Below are 24533 nucleotides of genomic sequence, written 5' to 3'. Positions count from 1 at the left end.
ATAACGCTTGATCTTTCCCCAAGGCTGGACATGTCCAGATGTTATCATCTAGTGATATTAGATTAATGAGAAATTACAATCTTTCATCTCTTCTTTAGAATTTCTTGCAGGATCTATGATTCCCATTTAATTTCCTGTTTGGGTGACCACTACTGCCCTTCACGTATCTACCAAATAACAGAAGGAAAAATTTTTTTTTTTTTTTTTTTTAAAGAAATCTGTCAGGTGCATGTGTTTTTCTACCTACAGAGGGCACAGGTGGGTGGGGGTGTGATGTTACCATAGCAGGGCCAAGAGAAATGCATTTATGCTCCAGGATTGTAGCTGAATATGAAGCTTGGTGCACTGGATTGTTGGATCTCTTCATTGTACTGCTTCACAGCCCCACCCCCCTTATGTAGCAGCTTCTGTTTGAATACTACAGCAGTTACTAAGAGGGGAGGGGCTGTAGAGCAGCACAATGAATACTGTTCACACGTCAGTGAACCAAAGTGCTCCATGTAGGGCAGCACGGTGGCTGAGTGAGTAGCACTTCTGCCTTGCAGCGCTGGGGTCCAGGGTTCAATTCCACCCAGGCCAACATCTGCATAGAGTTGTATGTTCTTTCCGTGTTTGCGTGGGTTTCCTCTTGGTCCTCCAGTTTCTTCCCACACTCCAAAACATACTGTTAGGTTGTTTAGATTGTGAGCCCCATGGGGACAGGGAACAATTTGACATGCTTTGTGCAGCGCTGCGTAATCTGTGTGTGCTATATAAATAAAGAATTGTTATTATTATGTCCAGCTACAATCTTGGAAGATAAATGAATTTTTCACAGTCCTGCTGCTAACACCACCACACACAAAGGTATGGTAACACAGATCTCCAGGGACAATGCCTAACACTGACTGCAGCTTTAAATAGCCTAAACTTCTGACAGATTCCCGTTAAGGTTATTCAGAAAGACGTTGAATAAAGAAAAAGGGAAGTGTGGAATAAACAACACAAGTAATATATTTTTATCTGCACTTGGGAGAGAAGTTAAAAGCTAAATTATGAAAAGTGGATTCACCCTTTAAGTGTAAATTGCTGAGCTATTATACCCCTCATATCAATTCAATACTTGAACACCTTTACAGTCAAATCATGAGACACTTTGCAGAGAATTTCAGCTCCTCTAATGTAGTGTATTAACCTGGAGAAAATCGTTTTCAAGCTGCCACATGTAATGGAATTCTGAGCTAAACAAACGGAATAAAATTAGATCATTAGCGAGTAATAAGAAATGCGCGGTGACCCGGGTCAGTAACAGAGTCCAGCATCGCAACGATGGAAGCTGAAAACATGCACTTCACCGTGTGCCGGTGGCATCTAATGAAAGGAGCGCAGAATGATGAGCGGGAGCCGAGAAAGGATGAAAAAAAGCGCATTCATGGTGCGGTCTATGGGGTTTGTATATGGTATAACCTTTACTTCACGTCTTTAAGAATAAAAATACGTTGTAAATCACTGAAGAGCACCTTCCCCATAGGAAAGCTTCAGGTCAAACGCCAAGTGGTTTAATAACTCATGAAACTCCAAGGTCAGTGTGTAATACTGGAAACAGAGGTGAATGTCTCATAATGGAATATGGAAAAGTAAACTTCTTCTTGCTTTAAAATACCGTATTTTTCGGACTATAAGGCGCACCATCAGTAAATGCTTGCTAAAACGTCTAGGTTTATATACAAGGCGCACCTGATTATAAGGATGAATGACCAGCAGGTGGCAGACCTGTGCACAGTTCAAGGCAGCTGTTGTCTATAAGTATGATTCATATAGAAGGCGCACTGGACTATAAGGTACACCTTTGATTTCTGAGAAAATAAAGGATTTTTTGTGCGCCTTATAGTTCGAAAAAAAAAACAGTATTCAAATAAATGAGGCAGAAATGTCTCAGCGCTTACAGGGAACCTGCCATCTAAATTAACCCACCCAAAATAAATACTTCACGAAAAAACAGGTAAATCATTGCATTTCCCCCAAATGGCTCCTATTCATGTAATCCAGAACAGTTTGCAAACTTACATGCAACTTACCTGAAGTGAGTCCAATTATATTAATTTAATCATATACATATAAAATTTTACTTGCATTGTCCTGCCTCCTTGATCCTGACAGGGCTCCCTACTAGGACATGCTGCTGTATAGAACTAGTACTATTACTATAACAGGACTATTCAACTTCAGACATACAACTGTTTACTTATTATTAGAGGTAGGTAGAAAATGTTTTACACAGCGCACGTCGAGAGAGAGGGTGATGTAATCTAAGGTCCTTTACCTAGTGACATTTGGGTTACCCAGTGACATTACAAGATCTACCTCGGCTATGTATCTGATCACATAAAATCACAGCAGCGGCCATGGACTTTTACTCCTTCCCACCCTCCATGGAGGATCCTGTGACTTCATGTGATCAGATACATACATGTGGTAGACTTTGCAAATTTTACAGGGTCATGTACCTTAGATGACATCACCCTGGTCACATGACATGAAGTGCTATATGGTGAAGAGGGAAGGAGTACATAGGGGGGCAGGCTGAAGAGGGCATGCCACCTTTGATGCCAGGTAATATAAGTAGAGTGGCTTTTATGGATGTAAGGGAAAACATTTTAGCTAAAAGAAGGGTGTCAGTTAGTTAATAAGGGAACCTGTCATTAACTACATTTGTGAAAAAAGTGGTGACTGGTTCCCTCTAACATTGAGTCCCTGTGGCATAGATTTTCAGGATTCTCATGGGTCCAAGGACAACAACATGGAATCTCCATATTCTCCAAATATTTGAAGCGTTTAAATCCAAAAATAATGGAGGGAATATATTAAGATCTTGCGTATCACGCATATTTCACAGCTTGCTCTGGCTATTGTAAAGGGCCCCAGCCTTAATCACGGCTCCGATCAGGCCCTAAATCAGAGGATGCAACATGTTGGAGGTGGTAAAAATCTAGTGTTGGACTGGATACACAAAATACAGGATAATACACATGAATTAGATATTCATCTACAGACACACACACAAGACAAATACAGGTTCTTAAAAATAAACTACAATACAAGAGAAAGTACAATGAATGGGAGAACAATTCTCCACTGCCGGCAGTCTTGTTTTTCCTAGTTTTTCAACAAAAAGGAGTTTTTTTATCCTCGTAGTTCAGTGTCTCAGAGGAAGAATACGAGATACACATACACCCCTTTATATCAGACAAGTCACCATCCAGATATCATTGCACCTACTCTCAGCTTACGGCTACATAGGTCTCTCTGTAAAGCTGCACACATCAAAGAGCACAGAGCTGTAGGGTTATCGGTCATGTCGATCCCTGGAGATGTTCAATACCAATCTCTATGTATCCAATGATGGATTACAGATCCTACCCCAAATATCTCTCTGTTGCAATTCAAGGATGGTAGCTACCAACTATTTCAGTTATCTCCTATCCATAAGCTGATCTGTGGATCTGTGAGGGGATGACTGCTGGAACCCCCACCGATCACGAGAACGGGACCCCCAGGAATCTGGGGTATCAGGTTCTCGGTCCCACTAATGGGTGGAGTGGAAGGACCAGCATGCGTCCTGCTGCTCTGTTCAATCTCATAGGAGTGTCGATAATTGGCAAACATACTACTAGCCCATCACCAACACTTACATAAAATTGAATTGAGCAGCAGGGCACAAGCTTGTCCTACCACTACACCCACCATGGTGCACAAGACCCCCTTTATCCAAAATACTGGGGGTCCCGTTCTTGTGATCATTGCGAATCCCAGCAGTCACAACCTCCCCAATCAGCTTTGTATCCTCTATCTTGGGAACTTAAAGGAAACCTACCATGAGGAATCTACCATCAGAAACAGATCTGTTGGTAGATTCCTCCTGCCCGTTTCTGCCATAATCTGTAATTTAATAATCCTGGAACCTAACTTGTTAAAAATGTCATTTTAGTCATATGTAAATTACCTGCAGAGACTACTAGGGTGTGGTGTAACCTTAGCTTCCAGTGCCCAGTCAGGCTAGTACACGCCCCAGTAGCCTCGGCAGGTAATTTACATATTACCAAATAAAGTTTTTACCATGTTAGGTTAGGTTCCAGGATTATTAATTTACAGATTAGGGCAGAGGCAGGAGGAATCTACCATCACATCTACTTCTGAGAATTGAATCCTCATGGTATGTTTCCTTTAAATGGTTTGGACCCAGAAATTTAAGTGTAAGGATAATGTATATAACACTATGTACAATGTACTCCTCCTGCTCTAGAATATGCTAATTCATTCCAGGCTGCATGTTTAACCTGTTAGGTTCCCCTTACAGATGTAGTCCCACTACCCCTTTTTTACTATCCCAAAATTTGGAGAATATAGGATGGAGTTGTCCCTGTGTGACTGGTGCTCCATACACTTCCATTCAGGGACTGCTTCACTCCCCTGTTCTACTGACTATTAGGGGTCCCATTTTTTGGGACTATTGATTTAAGCTGTGCTCCGGTCAGGGCAAAACCTCCATGATGTGGGCCCATTTTTGGGACCCACTCCTTACTATAGCTGCCATTGACTATTAGTAAAATCCTGAGATCTGTATTATCGTCCCCCATATTTCACTTTTATCTAGTGAGCAGGTCATTGCATTAAGAAAACGGTTTGGTTCTGTGACTATTGACGAGATAGTTTGGAGCGGCCTCCATGTATTTTTCAGTACCAGCAGTAAAAGGATTCTGCTCTCCATAAGCATACAGGTCCGTGATGATCATCGTGTATGGACGTATAGTCCTAGAAAACACAATGAAACCCTTCCAGGAAGCAGAATGTAATACATACGTCAGACACTATCATATGAGTCACACATATGACAAATTCTATAGAAGGAGAACTCCTAGAAGAAGACATGACAAATTCTATAGAAGGAGCTTTGTAGTGCGTCCGCGCATAATGAAGATACAGTGCACAAGCATCAGTGCTTCCGAGAGGTTGGTGAAGTCACCGGCTCTCAGGAGCGAGGGTGGGGGAGAAGTTCCCAGCACGCAAGGCACGTGCATTGTTGTGCAAGTGACTGAGCGCCCTGTTCATTTGGCTAGTGTATAAATCGGTTTTAGGTCGAAACTAAAGATTTCTGTGCCATATCAAGACCACCTCCAGCATCAGCTAATCTACCACTAAGTACAGGTATGTTTAGGTCAGAATGAACATTTTTAAATGGTAGATTTCCTTTAAGCACCAATCCCTATATTTTAAATCTGCCGATTATCACTAAAAGTAGTTATAACCTTCAGGTGCAGGAACGGCGGGCAATCTCGTGGTCAGAAGCAGGCAGATGTTCAAGGCAGGCGGCAGAGGTGCAGAGTCAGGGTCAGGTCCGTGATCACAACGGTAGGTCAGAACAAGGAATGCTCTCAGGAAGCTTTCTCAATGGCACGAAGCTCAAAGATCTGGCAGGGGTTGATGGGAGCAGCCAGCTTATATGGAAAACCTGGAAGTGGCCAGCGGTGTGCTGGCCCTTTAAATCTTTGAGAGCCGGTGCTTGAGCACCCTAGGGTGCGGGGATGCACGCACCGACCAGACGAGGAGGAAGCAGGAGCGTGGAGAGGAAATGAGGGTTGGGACGGGTGCCGCCACGGAGAGGGGCACGGGTGTGCCTGCGATCCAAGGCGTGGGTAGCAGGCATAACCGTGATATTAGTAAACTGTTGAAGCGCCATTCAGAGCAGTTTTGCATTGTCATATTTTATATGTTATAAAATGTGTATTTTTTGTGATGTAAACATTTGGAGGTTATTTTTTCCGGGTTTGAGAGCCACTTTTTAGGTACATCAATTAGGGGTTTTAAAGAGCCAATCATGAGATTGTATTAACTGAGGAAAAGAATAATTCTGGTTTTAGGTTTTTAAGCTTTTTTGTTGGCTGTACACCATACCATAAAAATTATTTATTATCTTTATTTCTAGGACTTATTTTGCAGAATATAGAACTCATTTGTTGAGAAATTCATTTGTTTTTGCATTGCCATGTTCCAAGAGGCATAACATTTTTATTTCTTTGTATATGGAGTTGTTTTAAGGATTGTTTTTTGGGGGACAAGCCATACCTTTTATTAGTAACAAGTTGGAGTAAATGTTACTTTTTGAGCATTTTTTATTGTTTTTCTGAGGTTGGATGTGAAAATATCGTAATTTTAGTTTTTTAAAAAAAAAATTACAGCACTTACTGTACGGTTTCAGTGCATATTTTATCCTACTGTATGGGCTGTTACAGACATGGTAATACCCAATGTGCAGTGTATTGTGGTGATTTTCACTTTTTTATTGTGAAATTTGATTTTTAGATCAGATGGGTAGTAGGGGATCTTTATTCATTATTTCTTTTTACTTTTTTTTTTTTTTTTTTATTAGGGCGAAACATGAACCAGTCATCATTTGATCACTTTTTTATTCTAATATACTGCAATACTAATGTATTGCAGCATTTTACATAGTCAGCCTATGCAGAATGCATAGACTAACACAAGCAATGTTGCATTTACTGCTCACAGCCCTGAGGTCCTTCATCGGGCCTCAAGACAGCCATGGAAGCAGTCAGCACCTCCATGCCATGAAAGCAGGATGCCATCTTGTCGGACTGGTACCCGGCACTGCTCCATAGACGTCCATGGGGTTAAACAGCCGGGATTGTGAGTAACACCATCCCAGCAGTTAGTGTGGGAGCCCGGCGTTCACATACAACTGAGCTCCCATGGCGATTGCATGGGCTCTGCTACTGAGCCCGGGCGATTACCGAGACGTACAAGTACCTGCAGAAACTGACAGCATTTCCCGACATACAAGTACGTATTAATGCACAAAGGGGGTTAAAGGACATCTAGCACCAGGATGAAGGATTGTAAACCAAGCACACTGACATACTGGTGTGCACCCCCTCTGGGAGTATCTGCTGTTCTTTTAGGTTTTTATGCCCTTGTTTTTAAGGCAAAAAATTATGCAAAGGAGCCTAAGAGGCTCCAAGTGCCATTAACATCTATAGAGCTTGGAAACCCTTCAAGTTCATTTGCATAATTTGCATAAAAAGCTTTTTGTACAAACCAGGTGTACTGGTCACTGTCAGCAGGGATGTCCCGTCCAGGCTCACAACATCTGATGATCTACCTGTATGATGTTGCTTCTTTTCCTAAGAGCCCGCAGCTTGTGACTGCCTCTATAAGCAATCTTGATGAATAGACCAGCATGTCATATCTTCTAAGCTTAAAGGATGAGCTTCACCAAGGTCATAGAACAAGAAAATACACCAGTCAAGGACAAGCTCCAGAAGCCAGGACATTGCGCTTCCCACACAGGTCCGGTTCTACTTCACAGCGCTGCTCCGATGCATATATTTATTTCCAGATCTCTTGATCCAGGAACCGTCAGTAGTTAAGCAGGAGAGCTCTGGCCCCTGCAGATGTCTTCTATCTTCTGATTCGTGATGCTGGTGGCTGTCCAGCTGTCTTCTCCCGGGTCCTCTTACTGCTTAGAATGCATCACAGACAGGAGAACTTGTAATTACCTCCTTCTACATCTGTTCACTGTAGAGAGAAATCCAATACTTCTAGCTCCACAAACTCCGCGCTCCGGGATTATATTCACCGACACCGCAGCTTTTACGCTCGCACATAAAATTACAGAACTCACTTCTGGGAAGCCCCCCGTTTTATCCAGCTCTTCTCTCTTGCATACATTTCTAGTTCTGTATATTTTCTTAAAACCTCTAAAGCCTATTTAACATTCAGCAAGACATCTAACAGATCCCATAACTTTGTTTTAGAGCTTTACGAAAAACTATATCATGCATACAGGTACCGTATAGATATAACCAGGAATGTAAAATCGGTAAGCCAAACTTACGACTCCAACTCTGAAACCTCAATTTCCCTAGCTCCACCAAAATGGTCACTGACGCACAGTCCTGTTTTCCTGGTCACTCTAGCAGTCATGAGACAAATGCAGGTAATCCTTCCCAGTGCCTTATTTCGCTAATCTACAGCAGAGGAGCTTCACTCCTGAGCATGTACATAAAGTGCAGCCACATCCATCTTAACCAAAAAGGGGATCAGAGATGCACAACCTGCACTGATAGCCTACATGCAGACAATCAAGCCATGAGTTGCGGTCCCCACACTGCTGAGTTCCATAACTGATGGAAGTGTTCATTGGTGCAGGTGGTCGGGTAGCGGTGAGTGCAGCTGAGAAGTCCCCACTGCTCCCTCTTCTGCCACTCCACTCTGTGTTCTGACACCGGTTGTAAGAGACAGTGTCAGGGTGCAGAGCAGAGTTGCCCCACAAGAGAAATTGTCAGCTGTACCTTTCTGCCCCTGGGTCCTCTCCTGCTTCTAGCACAGATCTGCTCCGGGGCCTGATCCTGGCACATACAACCAGTGAAGTAAGAGAGTGGCAAATAGAGGAGAAAAGAAGCTGCAGTATGGAGCAGCATGACAATTTTTTGTTAGCATTTTTTATTTGTTTGTATGATTAGTTTTATACTCTGGGGGTCTCCGGTATTATTGCCTGCTATGGGGTCTCCGGTATTATTTTCTGCTATGAAGTCTCCGATATAAGTAGTTTTATGCTCTGGGGGGCACAAGAAGATAAGATAAAGGACATAAACACCTATCCAAAAGGCTTGTAAAAGTTTACACAATAAAAAATTGTATTAAAAACCTGATAGTGGACACCATAAATTAAACAATTATTTACCCGGGAGGCCTGGAAAGACCTCAACAAGATTTTTGCCTTTGGCTTTTTCAAAATGTTGATACATTCCTCCGGTGAAAAGCAAAAAGTGCATTGACAGCTCATTGAGTCTCCAGGGAAATCCTTAATTTACTATGTACATTATGCTTTCTTCAGGCCACTTGCATAAAGTTTTACTTTTTTTCAATCAAATTTAAGATTTATGGGCAGCAGTATTGATATTTATTACAGTGTTTATAGAAGAGATATAAGAGTCAGGTGGTTGTTTACCATGTGCTAACATTTTATCTCTTTTTATAGATTTCATCTATTGAGAACTGCCAATGTTTGGTTTTCAAGTTAATTGCTGTAGCTTCAAAGGCTGCTACACTGTTTGCCCTTTGCTCCCTCAGCACTTCCCTCCTCCCTGCTTGCTGTAATCTCACTGCAGCAGAGGTCAATCCTGTGTGCCCACACGGAAAGCAGTACTAATAAACACAACCTCTGGAAGGCACTAGTTAAGAGTAGGGCTGCATTTTACATTTTCGCACGAACAAAAGTTAGACTCCATCTAAGGCTACATTCTCGCGATGTATGCCCGCCGTACCGTAGTACGCATACATCGGCGCTGCGGAGAGGAGCAGGGGATGAGAGCTGCTCACCCCCGCCCCTCTCCATAGGAAGATACAGCGCACGTCGCCGTATCACAGGAAAACATAGGACATGTCCTATCTTTTCCCGGGCTACGGAGCGGTACGGTGCCGCGCATGTGCTGCACCGTACCGCTCCCGTACAGGGCCGTGAGCCCATAGAAGTGTATGGGGAAGTATATCGACCGTATATACGTCCCCCATACATGTGTATGAATGTAGCCTTAGTGCGGTGATCCCCACAGATCCCGAAAATGAGGGGTCCCTTGGACACCTCGTAGCTTTGTCAGACTAATGGAGCAGACGGCCTCGCATGACCGTTCTGCTCCATTAATCTCTATGGAGCGATGGAGATCGGTGAGCGCAGCACTGAGCCATTTCCGTCAGCTCCATAGAGATAAATGGAGCAGAACTGAGACCCCCACAGATCAGCAAGTTAGGCCCTATGCCGTGGATTGGGCCTAATTTTTGTTTGTGGGAAAACCCCTTTAAGAGCCTAGTGTGTTCAGGGATAACTTCAAGAACAGAAATTGTTTTATAATATAGAGGTGTAATGGATAACAGTATAGTTAAGAGGGGCAAAGTCTACAGGAAGAGGGACTCTTTCAGTTGATAAATAAATTTAGGACATACTTTTATATTTTTTATCCTTTGTAAACATTGAATAAATATCAAAAACCTTACTTAAAAATTGGCAAATTTGACATATAAAATGGTCCTTAACCCCTTGCTGCAAACAGACATAATAGAAAGTAGTGCATGCGGAAAGGAAAGTATGGAGGGGCACTTCTTGGGGGCTTGACATATAAAATGGTCCTTAACCCCTTGCTGCAAACAGACATAATAGAAAGTAGTGCATGCGGAAAGGAAAGTATGGAGGGGCACTTCTTGGGGGCTTGTTGCTAGGAGGCGTTCAATTGTGGGATTGGCTGTTTAGCCACCAATACGTCCGGGGCTGACAATAAACGCGGTCACTAAGTCCGCTCATCTCTACTCATGGGCTGAGCCCTCTGCATACAGACCGGGTGTTTGTGTCAGCAAACACCAATCACTAACAACAGTGATCAGGGCCAGATTGTTGTTAACCCTTTACATACCGCCTTCAAATCAACATGTAACAGGCGGCAGAGCATGGGCGCGGCCATCTTGGATCAGATCATTGTCCTCTGGCGTGTCATCTATTAACTATAAAGTAAAACAATCTAATAAACATAATAAAACCTCTACATGGTATCCATGTGATTGATCTGAGCCAAAGCATAAAGGGGGGGGGGAATCTTTTGGAGCACAAAGTCCAAGAGGTAAAAACAGAAACCCCACTGCTTTGGATTTTGTTTTAGAATTTTGGTATATATATTAATATAACAACTGTAATAGCAGAAGACTGAATGATTACTATATATACTATGTTGTGTAGAAGATGTAGGATTTGTACATCTCCGTGAAGATTTCACTTTCTGCCTTCGTACATTACCTATTATTGAATATTTTATGTTTCACGGTTCCTTCTGTGTTTTGTTGCTTGTAGTCATATAAATTTACAGCGTCCTCTTTCTCATAAAGAAGAAATCACAGAGCAGAATCTTTTACTGGACGGAGCAGAATTATGCTGGCGGCAAGTGCCAGCAGATTATCACATCAACCGTCAATTATAGCAGATTCCTAATGCAAATTGTGGAGCCTTGGAGGTTGTTTTATATCACAATTTTGCACAATTTCTTACTATATTTCAATTCCATCTCAACATTAGTTAAACACAAATACAAATCTCTAGGCAAAGGCTACGCTGATGCTGGCCTGACTGCCCAAGCAGCCTCCCCCAGTAATCCAATTCCTAGAAGCCTCCCCCAGTAATGTAATACCCAGCAGCCTCCCCCAGTAATGTAATACCCAGCAGCCTCCCCTAGTAATGTAATACCCAGCAGCCTCCCCCAGTAATGTAATTCCCAGCAGACTCCCTCAGGAATATAATGCCCAGCAGACTCCCCCAGTAATGTAATACCCAGCAGCCTCCCCATGTAATGTAATTAGAGGTAAAAACAGAGCCCCGCTGCTTTGTATTTTTTTTTTAATTTTGGTATGTATAGTAATATAACAACTGTAATAGCAGAAGAATGAATGATTACTATATATACTATGTTGTGTAGAAGATGTAGGATTTGTACATCTCCGTGAAGATTTCACTTTCTGCCTTCGTACATTACCTATTATTGAATTTTTTATGTTTCATGGTTCCTTCTTTGTTTTGTTGCTTGTAGTCATATAAATTTACAGCGTCCTTTTTCTCATAAAGAAGAAATCACAGAGCAGAATCTTTTACTGGACGTAGAAGAATTATGCTGGGGGCAAGTGCCAGCAGATCAACCGTCAATTATAGCAGATTCCTAATGCAAATTGTGCATTAAAGGTTGTTTTATATCACAATTTTGCACAATTTTCTTACTATATTTCAATTCCATCTCAACATTAGTAAAACACAAATAGACAAAGGCTACGCTGATGCTGGCCTGACTGCCCAAGCAGCCTTCACCAGGAATGCAATTCCCAGCAGCCTCCCCCAGTAATCCAATTCCCAGCAGCCTCCCCCAGTAATCCAATTCCCAGCAGCCTCCCCCAGTAATCCAATTCCCAGCAGCCTCCCCCAGTAATGTAATGCCCAAGCAGCCTCCCCCAGTAATGTAATGCCCAGCAGCATTCCCCAGTAATGAAATGCCCAGCAGCCCCCACAGTTATGAAATGCCCAGCAGTCCCCCAGTAATGTAATGCCCAGCAGCTTCCCCCAGTAATGTAATGTCCAGCAGCCTCCCCCAGTAATGTAAAGCCCAGCAGCCTCCCCCAGTAATGTAAAGCCCAGCAGCCTCCCCCAGTAATGTAAAGCCCAGCTTCCTCCCCCAGTAATGTAAAGTCCAGCTTCCTCACCCAGTAATGAAATGCCCAGCAGCCTTCCCTAGTAATGTAAAGCCCAGCTTCCTCCCCCAGTAATGTAAAGTCCAGCTTCCTCACCCAGTAATGAAATGCCCAGCAGCCTTCCCTAGTAATGTAAAGCCCAGCTTCCTCCCCCAGTAATGTAAAGTCCAGCTTCCTCACCCAGTAATGTAAAGTCCAGCTTCCTCACCCAGTAATGAAATGCCCAGCAGCCTCCACCAGTAATGTAATGCCCAGCAGCAGACACATACTAATGGATTGCCCGATGCAGCCCCCAAAATTCTTATCATAAAATGTATAATGTAATGCCCAGCAGCCTCCCACAGTAATGTAATGCCCAGCAGCCTCCCCCGGTAATGTAATACCCAGCAGCCTCTACTAGTAATGTAATGCCCAGCAGCCTCCCCTAGTAATGTAATGTCCAGCAGCCTCCCCTAGTAATGTAATGTCCAGCAGTCTCTCCTAGCAATGTAATGCCCAGCAACCCCTGCCAGTAATGTAATGCCCAGCAGCCTCCCCGAGTAATGTGATGCCCAGCAGCCTCCCCTAGTAATGTAATGCCCAGCAGCCTCCCCCAGTAATGTAATACCCAGCAGCCTCCCCCAGTAATGTAATACCCAGCAGCCTCCCCCAGTAATGTAATACCCAGCAGCCTCCCCATGTAATGTAATACCCAGTAGCCTCTACTAGTAATGTAATGCCCAACAGCCTCTCCCAGTAATGTAATGCCCAGCAGCCTCCCCATGTAATGTAATGCCCAAGCAGCCTCCCCCAGTAATGTAATGCTCAGCAGCATTCCCCAGTAATGAAATGCCCAGCAGCCCCCCAGGATTGTAATGCCCAGCAGCTTCCCCCAGTAATGTAATGCCCAGCAGCCTCCCCCAGTAATGTAAAGCCCAGCAGCCTTCCCTAGTAATGTAAAGCCCAGCTTCCTCCCCCAGTAATGTAAAGTCCAGCTTCCTCACCCAGTAATGAAATGCCCAGCAGCCTTCCCTAGTAATGTACAGCCCAGCTTCCTCCCCCAGTAATGAAATGCCCAGCAGCCTCCCCCAGTAATGTAATGCCCAGCAGCAGACACATACTAATGAATTGCCCGATGCAGCCCCCAAAATTCTTATCATAAAATGTATATATCTGAAAGTATTTTTTTTTCTTAATAAACATTAGGGGATAAGTGGCAAACAGAGCCGGGAAACACGGGGGCACTACCGCCACTCCACACGGTTTGCAGCCGATATATATCTTCAGAGATGGTGTAATAATATAAAATATTAACATGGGTGGTGCTCAGCATATAGAATAAAGATGACGGAGGATAACATGAAAAAAAGGAGACATCTGCGGCACTCACCCGTTAAAATTCTTCTTTATTGTAGTTTTCACATAAGATCAGTCCGACATAATACAGCCAAAGTGGGGCAGAGGTAGGAGCAGGGGGTCAAAAAGGAGGCGACAGCCGTTTCGCGCCGTCTGGCGCTTTCTCTAGCCTGTGGAGTGTGGCGTCCTCACCTGGTTCTTAATGCGGCCGGCGAGGCGTCACACCCCCCCGTTGCTCAGCAACCGGGACGCTGTTAGGCATAGCGGCCGGAAGTGAGCCGAACAATGCACTAAGGCGCTGTGCGGACAAGGCAACATATACAAAATTAAAAAACACATAACAGGATTTACTCAGACGGTAAACATATTTCTACTGGTTAACATATTTCTACTGGATCATGCATAAGGAAACACAGAAAGAAACGTATGGTAAGAATTGGCCTGATATAGGCAGAGAGATGAAACGGAGCGTGCGCGCTAATATGCGCAGTCGCAGGGAAACGGTTATTACAAAGCATAAGAAATAGGTTTACAGGAACACCCCCATGTCATTCTTATCGTTTAGTCCTAGGGGGCCCATGGCATTGGTTCTCAAAATCCATCTTGCCTCTTTTCTCAGGAGTTCCCTATGGCGATCCCCGCCGTTAGGCGGCATCGGAACATATTCGATGCCACCAAAGCGGAGGACGCCGGTATTTCCTCTATGTGCCCTATTGACATGCTCAATGAGTCTAGGGGCACCCCTGCCGCTTTTTACTGACTGGCAATGTTCGCTAAATCTGATATTCAAGGGGCGGATGGTCTTACCGATATAGAAGTGGCCGCAGGGACAGAGAACCACATACACCACATATTGTGATTTACAAGAGATAAATTGTCGTGGAGCTATTCTGACCCCTCCAATACTCAGCTCACGTTTTTTAACATTTTGGGGGCAGAATTTGCAATGACCGCAGCAGTGATTGCCATTTGGGATTGTTCTATCAAGCCAGTTCTTTTGTACGGGGGGTAGACGACTGCGTACTAGATGGTCTTTGATACTTTTGGTTCGCCTAAAGGAGATCAGGGGGGGTGCAGTGATTAAGTCCCTAAGCACTGGATCTTCGGTCAGCATATACCAATTTTTATAAATTGCATTTTTAATTTTTTGGGCCATGGGGCTAAAGTTAAAAGTGAAGGTGAAACGCTCATGGTTCTTATGTCTGTGTCTAGTATGTTTGGGATGCAGAAGATTTTCGCGTTTGAGGGCAACTGCTTTTTGAAAGGCTTCATCAATGGTTTGAGGGGGATAGCCCCTTTTAAATAGCCTTGTTTTTAAATCTTCCGCTTGGGACAAAAAGGCATCATCTTCACTATTAACCCGTCTAAGCCGTACAAACTGTCCGTATGGGACCGCTGTTTTAACATGTTGGGGGTGATAACTGTTATGATGTAGAAGGCTATTAGTCGAAGTACTCTTTCTGAAGACTGTGGTGGTTAGTGCAGAGTTTTGTACCCGGACTAAGACGTCAAGGAATTCGCATTCTGTATTAGAGGTTTTGAATGTAAAGAACATATTCATGTTATTATTATTGATATAGGTAATAAATTCCTGAAATTGCGCCTCTGTCCCTGACCATATGACGAAAATATCGTCCACGTACCTCAGAAATGAGTGTATGTGCTTAGCATAAGGATTTTCTTTTGAAAAGACATATTTGTCTTCAAGAACGGCCAAAAATATGTTGGCATAAGTGCAGGCCATGGGCGTACCCATGGCCGTGCCATCTCTCTGCCTATACCAGGTGTCTTCAAACTGAAAAGTGTTATTAGTAAGAATAAAATGTATTGCATCACAAATAAAGTTTATGAAACTTACATCTCTGTCAGAGTTGACCAGGACTTTGCGAACGGCCTCTATCCCTAAATGGTGCGGAATTCTCGTATACAGGCTTTCCACATCTATGGTGGCTAGTATAAACCCGTCTTGCCAAGGGGCGTCTTTTAAGTTACGCAAGAAGTCGTTAGTGTCCTTCAGGTATGTGGGGATCTCCTGCAAAATAGGTTGTAAGATCCAATCCACATACCTGGAGAGAGACTCGGTGACAGAACCCACTCCAGCCACTATGGGGCGCCCTGGGGGGGATTTTAGGGTTTTATGGATTTTCGGTAGGAAGTACCATGCTGGTTTTTGAGGGAAGGGAGGTAATAATTTTTCGGCCATAGATTTACTCAAGATATCCTTTTCAACTCCTGTTCTGAGAAAAGAGCAGAGCTTATTTTTAATTTTTAACGTGGGGTCAGAGGTTAGTTTAGTATAGACGTCCGGGTTTTCTAGTTGCCTGTAAGCTTCTTTTTTATAATACTCTCGGGTCATCACCACCGCATTACCGCCCTTATCTGCTCTTTTAACTACCAGGGTCTTGTTATCTTTGAGCCAATTCAAGGCTGCTTTTTCCTTTTTTGTGATGTTGTCGGGATCTCTCTCATAGACTAGGGCTTTTAAGCTCTGTGAGAACCTTTTTTGAAACTGGGAGAGGGCGCCTCCCGGGACTAGTGGGGGATTAAACGTGGACCTGTTCCCTCCTCTAAAGCCTGCCCCTGTTTCGGGTTTAGTCTGGTGGATCTGTAAATCATCGAGATCCAGGAACAGGTCCACGTTTAATCCCCCACTAGTCCCGGGAGGCGCCCTCTCCCAGTTTCAAAAAAGGGTCTCACAGAGCTTAAAAGCCCTAGTCTATGAGAGAGATCCCGACAACATCACAAAAAAGGAAAAAGCAGCCTTGAATTGGCTCAAAGATAACAAGACCCTGGTAGTTAAAAGAGCAGATAAGGGCGGTAATGCGGTGGTGATGACCCGAGAGTATTATAAAAAAGAAGCTTACAGGCAACTAGAAAACCCGGACGTCTATACTAAACTAACCTCTGACCCCACGTTAAAAATTAAAAATAAGCTCTGCTCTTTTCTCAGAACAGGAGTTGAAAAGGATATCTTGAGTAAATCTATGGCCGAAAAATTATTACCTCCCTTCCCTCAAAAACCAGCATGGTACTTCCTACCGAAAATCCATAAAACCCTAAAATCCCCCCCAGGGCGCCCCATAGTGGCTGGAGTGGGTTCTGTCACCGAGTCTCTCTCCAGGTATGTGGATTGGATCTTACAACCTATTTTGCAGGAGATCCCCACATACCTGAAGGACACTAACGACTTCTTGCGTAACTTAAAAGACGCCCCTTGGCAAGACGGGTTTATACTAGCCACCATAGATGTGGAAAGCCTGTATACGAGAATTCCGCACCATTTAGGGATAGAGGCCGTTCGCAAAGTCCTGGTCAACTCTGACAGAGATGTAAGTTTCATAAACTTTATTTGTGATGCAATACATTTTATTCTTACTAATAACACTTTTCAGTTTGAAGACACCTGGTATAGGCAGAGAGATGGCACGGCCATGGGTACGCCCATGGCCTGCACTTATGCCAACATATTTTTGGCCGTTCTTGAAGACAAATATGTCTTTTCAAAAGAAAATCCTTATGCTAAGCACATACACTCATTTCTGAGGTACGTGGACGATATTTTCGTCATATGGTCAGGGACAGAGGCGCAATTTCAGGAATTTATTACCTATATCAATAATAATAACATGAATATGTTCTTTACATTCAAAACCTCTAATACAGAATGCGAATTCCTTGACGTCTTAGTCCGGGTACAAAACTCTGCACTAACCACCACAGTCTTCAGAAAGAGTACTTCGACTAATAGCCTTCTACATCATAACAGTTATCACCCCCAACATGTTAAAACAGCGGTCCCATACGGACAGTTTGTACGGCTTAGACGGGTTAATAGTGAAGATGATGCCTTTTTGTCCCAAGCGGAAGATTTAAAAACAAGGCTATTTAAAAGGGGCTATCCCCCTCAAACCATTGATGAAGCCTTTCAAAAAGCAGTTGCCCTCAAACGCGAAAATCTTCTGCATCCCAAACATACTAGACACAGACATAAGAACCATGAGCGTTTCACCTTCACTTTTAACTTTAGCCCCATGGCCCAAAAAATTAAAAATGCAATTTATAAAAATTGGTATATGCTGACCGAAGATCCAGTGCTTAGGGACTTAATCACTGCACCCCCCCTGATCTCCTTTAGGCGAACCAAAAGTATCAAAGACCATCTAGTACGCAGTCGTCTACCCCCCGTACAAAAGAACTGGCTTGATAGAACAATCCCAAATGGCAATCACTGCTGCGGTCATTGCAAATTCTGCCCCCAAAATGTTAAAAAACGTGAGCTGAGTATTGGAGGGGTCAGAATAGCTCCACGACAATTTATCTCTTGTAAATCACAATATGTGGTGTATGTGGTTCTCTGTCCCTGCGGCCACTTCTATATCGGTAAGACCATCCGCCCCTTGAATATCAGATTTAGCGAACATTGCCAGTCAGTAAAAAGCGGCAGGGGTGCCCCTAGACTCATTGAGCATGTCAATAGGGCACATAGAGGAAATACCGGCGTCCTCCGCTTTGGTGGCATCGAATATGTTCCAATGCCGCCTAACGGCGGGGATCGCCATAGGGAACTCCTGAGAAAAGAGGCAAGATGGATTTTGAGAACCAATGCCATGGGCCCCCTAGGACTAAACGATAAGAATGACATGGGGGTGTTCCTGTAAACCTATTTCTTATCCTTTGTAATAACCGTTTCCCTGCGACTGCGCATATTAGCGCGCACGCTCCGTTTCATCTCTCTGCCTATATCAGGCCAATTCTTACCATACGTTTCTTTCTGTGTTTCCTTATGCATGATCCAGTAGAAATATGTTAACCAGTAAAAATATGTTTACCGTCTGAGTAAATCCTGTTATGTGTTTTTTAATTTTGTATATGTTGCCTTGTCCGCACAGCGCCTTAGTGCATTGTTCGGCTCACTTCCGGCCGCTATGCCTAACAGCGTCCCGGTTGCTGAGCAACGGGGGGGTGTGACGCCTCGCCGGCCGCATTAAGAACCAGGTGAGGACGCCACACTCCACAGGCTAGAGAAAGCGCCAGACGGCGCGAAACGGCTGTCGCCTCCTTTTTGACCCCCTGCTCCTACCTCTGCCCCACTTTGGCTGTATTATGTCGGACTGATCTTATGTGAAAACTACAATAAAGAAGAATTTTAACGGGTGAGTGCCGCAGATGTCTCCTTTTTTTCATTAGGGGATAAGTGTCTGATAAGCTGCTGACCCATCATCTGGAACCCCAGTAATTAGGAAAAGTGTGGATGAAAAGTCTGAAGAAGTGTCCCATACAGAATGGAGCGCATACACAACCTGTCCTCCATTCTTCTTTATGGGACCACCAGCACATTTCAGGGGTAACTATCAATGATTAAAAAACTGTGCCTGTACTCCACTATTACCTGAATTGATCTCATTACCAAAAGAAAAACTGAAAGATAAAGGAAGTAGATTAGGATCTCATAGCATCAGAACAATAACTGATCATTTATTGAAATATATGGGAACGTGTGAATGATGTTGAAATTCTAAGGCTTATAAGGACACCAGGATTTCACATTAAAGAAGATGAAGGGTGGAATTACAGAAAGGCTACAAGTCAATAAGCAGCATGTACTGTTTATCACAACACTATCAAGAAAACAGGGATTACGCTGGTAGACACTAATCTATACACCGCACATTATAGAGACAGCATTAATCGTCTATCCAGACACATCCGTTATATCCGAAGCACTTTCCACCATAAATTCACTCAAAAATGTCTTAATGCATTTACTCCATTGACAGCCACCAGGTATATATTGACAAAATTGGACAGCGACAATGTAAGCCATGGATGAGAAATGAGGAGCCATTGCTGGTGTTTAATGCACTTTCTACTGGAGAAATAGAACTTCACTATAAAACAGATGAATCGGCAAGACTATCCAAAATTAATACATTTGAGATGACAAAGTAGAGGGAAAGAAACACACAAACCTGCCTTATCCACAGTCTGATAGGATTCTGGAAACAAACTCTTCCGGCTGTAACTTTTCCCATGCATTTGTGTGTAGAGGAGGGCAATAAAGGGAAATAAAACAGGGTACTACAAAATGGTTTGCACAACAAATGCCCCTGTAACGTGGAAGAGGAGCTGCAGGCTGAGTGCCTGTGTCTTTTCTCTCCTTCCCCACTTCCTGTCATGTGCACTGAGCAGGAAGGGGAGGGGGATGAGTGAGGAGGAGAGATAGAATGCATGAGGAGACCGAGACACAGACAGACAGGCTGCAGCTTTCCCCCGGGACTCACCACACACTGCTGACAGGGAACCAGGTAATGTAAATTAAAGGAAATCTACCACCGGTATATGAGGTTTTTTTGCTTAAGGCACTTACAGTATTTTTCAGACTATGAGGCTATAAGACCAGTGCGCCTTATATATGAACCATACTTACAGACAACAGCTGCCTTGAACTGTGCACAGGTCTGCCACCTGCTGGTCATTCATCCTTATAATCAGGTGCGGCTTATAATCCGAAAAATACGGTACTGGTAGGCTCTGTGCTGCTGATCCTGGAACATATGGTGGTTGGGCACAAAAACATCGCTTTTGTCATAAAAATCAACTTTAGATATTCAAATGTAGCTCAGGCGCTCCTGCTACGTCATAGCTTACATTCAGTGGTCTGCTAAATTGTATTTATGCACACCTCCTCTTTCGCTGGCCTGTTCCACCTGCTTCTGAGAGCCGTTGACGTCACCCGGCTCGCTGCACTTCTCGCACATGCGCATTATATACTACACTTGTGTGGCACGAGTGTAGTATATAAGGTGCATGTGCAAGAAGTGCGAGAACTGGGTGACGTCACCAGATCTTGGAGGCGGGGGAAGGAGGCCAGCAAAATTGTGCATATTATAATTTGCGGACCGCCGAATGTAAGCTATGACGTGGCAGGAGAGCCTGAGCTTCATTTGAATATCATCTAAAGTTGATTTTTTTGACAAAAGCAACGGTTTTTGTGCCTAACCAAGATATGTTCCAGGATCAGCAGCCCTCCAGTAAGTGCCTTTTTCTAAAAAAAAAATCTTCATATAACAGTGGTAGGTTTCCTTTAAATTTATAGAAACTACTGAAAGGATTCAGAATGCTGACAAAGGCATTTTTAAAATCAGCATAACAGAAGCTATTGGAACCTGTCACCAGCTAAAAATCACAATCCTGGTGACAGGTTCACTTAAAATATATAGGTTCAATGCACATATCCTTCCCATCCCTAGTGATCCATGGTGATAAAATGCACCTTTCCCCATTGGAAGGTATCTGAGCATAAAGTTTGCAGGTTCCTAGTGATCTGTAAAGGTATTGCAGTTCCTGAAGGCCAATGGTTCCCCACATATCTACCATCTGGATAGCATTTCCATTTTGCTGTGCCACACTGAACTTCAGCTTGTTTTCTTACGACATTTCGACTGCATTTTATACATCTTGTTCCCAACTTTTCTCTGTCTAACCTGTGCTGCTTCACAGCGTTGTCTGAGGCTACTGCAATAAGAGGGATCCTGCTGACATGGGCCCAGGTAAGTCCAGATCCCTGTACAGGGGTTAAAGGGTGAATACTGATGGGATAGACAACTTGGATAATGCCCTCAGGAGATTAACAGGGACACTAGGGGCCCACTATCCGCTGTCCATTATAGCCACATAGATGCCCAGGCATACCCATAACAAAAAGCTCATAGTCCTAAATGCGAAATCTCAGGTAGGGACTTAGATAACTTGCCATTTATAGTATCAATAATCCTTCTATGGGACCAAAGGGAGCTCCTGGACCATTCCATGGATGATGAAGGGCTCCGACGCAACTACAACCTCAACACCTTCAGGAAGGAACAATAGTAGAAGAGAGATTTATACTTTTTGAAAAGAACAGTTTCTCAATGCACTATTTTTTCCATTGAAGATAAGGTCTGCACCTTCCCCACATGCTAGCCCAGCGATGGCGAACCTTTTAGATACCGAGTGCCCAAACTACAACCAAAATCCACTTACTTACTGCAAAGTGGCAACATTGCATTTTAAGCAGTAACTTATTGCTACCTGCTCTTCAACATCTATCAATCGTATCGGCTCCTTGAGGCCACTAATACAGTTGAGAGAAGGAGGGCACATTCAGACTATCATTGTAGCTTCTCACCAGGGTCTCTCTGTACAGTAAGAATGTAGGGTCCATTTGGATGATCTACAAAGACACTGCAGTTCTATTGACACCTTCTCACTTTTCCCGCAGTTCCAAACAGCCAATGAAGTGTCATTTTAAAATAGTGCTGATTGCAGCATCTCTTAAATTTCCTGGGTCTGCAGGAAGATTTGGTGAATTTGGTCCTGTTTGGTGAGCACTGTCTCGGAGTCAATGGCCTGAGTGCCCACAGAAAGGGATCTGAGTGCCTCCTCTGGCACCCATGCCATAGGTTCGCCACCACTGTGCTAGCCACTAGTAGGACTGGTGGACCATGTTAGATGTTACCTTTATCCATCATAGGGAAAGTCTCTCTAGCAGGAGGGTCCCAAGTGCCAGATACTCCATATGATAGCCATAGCCACAGTCCCCTATTCTCAATAGGATCTTATACTCAACTGGATTCTGGCTTTCGTTGGGATATAAAAATGAAAAACTATAACTAATCATCTTGATATAGGTTATTTCACAGATCTTGTACATTTGCAATGATTTGGATTAAGCAAGACGCACAAGGGCTTCAAAGCCTTGTATATTGGTCCAAATTACAGCAATCTGCACACATTGAAACAACAATCACATCCCATAGCCAAATTCGGTCACCGGCTTCTTGCGTCTGGATAAATGTGATCATTGTAAAGGAAAGAAGAAGATAAGAATGCTATTGGGAGAACAAGTTCTGAAGCCAGAGAACAGTCATACACTTCCGGATTTCCTTTCAATCTCTTGACACTTTGATCAAGGACAGGATTCTGCGTCCTCCAGCGTGGCATCTTCATGGCCATTATTTATAAGGTGTCATACGATTGTTCCAGGTACCAAGAGACAGTCAAGGCTGAAGATATAAAGCATCTTCTGTATTAACAAAAAGGAGACATTCGACTGAAACTTATTTCTAAGGAAATTGAAGAAGAATGTCTTTAAACATGAACAAGCTGCCGCACAGAAAATACGTGCAAATTCTAGTTTAAAGATTCACATGGAAGGGAATCGCACAAGAATGGTGCCATATATAAAATAAAATCTAATCCAAAAAGTTGTACATAGGTTCTTTCTGTATACAGACAATGACCCACTTATTAGGAATATGGAAATCAGTTTTCCAGGTTGGGAACTAGAAATCTATCCTAAAAATCCAGGGACACTTACTCATAGATCCAGGCAACGTTCTTGTGGTAACTTTTTTATGTTTGTTATCTATGGCCTCCTTCCTTCTAAAATCAACTTTTAAAATTATTATGCTAATGAGCCTAAAGAGCTCTAAGAGTAATACCAGAGCCTCTCTGTGCTGTAGCTTCAAAGGTTGTTACACTGTTTTCCCCCAACTCAGCCCTTTTCCCTTCTCTGTATTCTGTAATATCCTGGCAGCATAGGAATTTGCAGCACGAAGTGGTGCTCTGTACAGTGTAATAACGTGTGATGCTCCCTATAGATCAGGATGACTTCTTGAGATATGAGATATCAGACAAACCAGTCGGAAACAAATGAACTAAATGAATTGTATCCATATTTCGACAGTCTAAAAAAGTCTGTAACATGCTACAATATAGCAATTGTGGAGCACTTGGATATTAAAGGGGTCGTTCCAGCCAAAAATAGTTTATGAATTACCCAAGACAAAATAGTGTACAACAGACCTTAATTTTTCTTTTCATAATAAAAAATAAAAAAAATTTAGAATATTATCAAATCAGGAAACCATATACTAACGATCCTCAGCCAGTCCATCCACTTTTATGCCTTATTAGCTTCCAAGCAACTTTACTTCCTTACTTCTATGTGTTGGATGTGATCGCTTCTTGTGATTGCTGCAGCAGCGGCCTGCCATAGACATCAAGAGGCTACAACAGTCACATCATCCTATGTTTTTCCATATACAGGCGGTCCCTTACTGAAGAACACCCGACTTACATATGACCCCTAGTTAAAGACGGACCCCTCTGCCCCCTGTGACCTCTGGTGCAGCTCTCTGGTTGTTTTACTATAGTCCCAGACTGCAATGATCAGCTGTGAGGTGTCTGAAATGAAACTTTTATGGATAATCCTTAGTCCAAAATACAGCAAAAAATTTTGAAACTCCAATTTCACTGGGGCAAAATATTTTTTTGTCTGGATCTACAATTATAAAAAATACAGTTTCGACTTACATACAAATTCAACTTAAGAACAAACCTATGGAACCTATCTTGTACATAAACCGGGGACTGCCTGTACAGGTTAATTTGTTGGTTGCAAAGTGTGGGCAATGAGCAAATGCAATGTGTTAGGGTTCATGTGGTTCACAAGGACCATCAAAACTTGGAATAGTGTGACCTGCCGACCCCCAGCTATAGCGCAGTATCCAAAGCTTCCTCGGGCCCAATTAGTCTATACTTGCTTTTGCATTGTTGATGACAATACACGGGCCATTGTCAGGTTAGTATCACTGCATGTGATTGCTGCAGACCTACAAGAGCCAGTGATCGGCTATAGCAGTTATGTCCCTGATACGCAATCGGTGCCGCAGCAGACGGTAGAGACTGTTGAGGTCCAGAAAATATTAGTATGGCAGAATATACACTTTGATCAGCTGATTTTTAGAAAAATTGGACAACCCATTTTGCATATAAAATGTACATAACATTACTGCCCTGGGCTGGAGAAGACTGATTGCTTTGTTTGTATCCATATTAAATCGAATCGAGTATTTTTTACGGATATTATATCGTCACTCAAG

At 43.2% G+C, this 24533-nt stretch overlaps 1 protein-coding gene across 1 annotated transcript in view; it reads right to left on the bottom strand.

The window, feature by feature from the left end:
* The window catches only part of B3GLCT (beta 3-glucosyltransferase), a 299257-nt gene that overhangs the window by 197028 nt on the left and 77696 nt on the right, over positions 1–24533 (bottom strand). The gene's annotated exons all lie outside the window — the stretch shown is intronic.

This window comes from Engystomops pustulosus, chromosome 2 (genome assembly GCF_040894005.1).
Source record: "Engystomops pustulosus chromosome 2, aEngPut4.maternal, whole genome shotgun sequence".
Lineage (NCBI taxonomy): Eukaryota > Metazoa > Chordata > Amphibia > Anura > Leptodactylidae > Engystomops > Engystomops pustulosus.
This window is presented reverse-complemented; position numbering and strand designations above follow the sequence as displayed.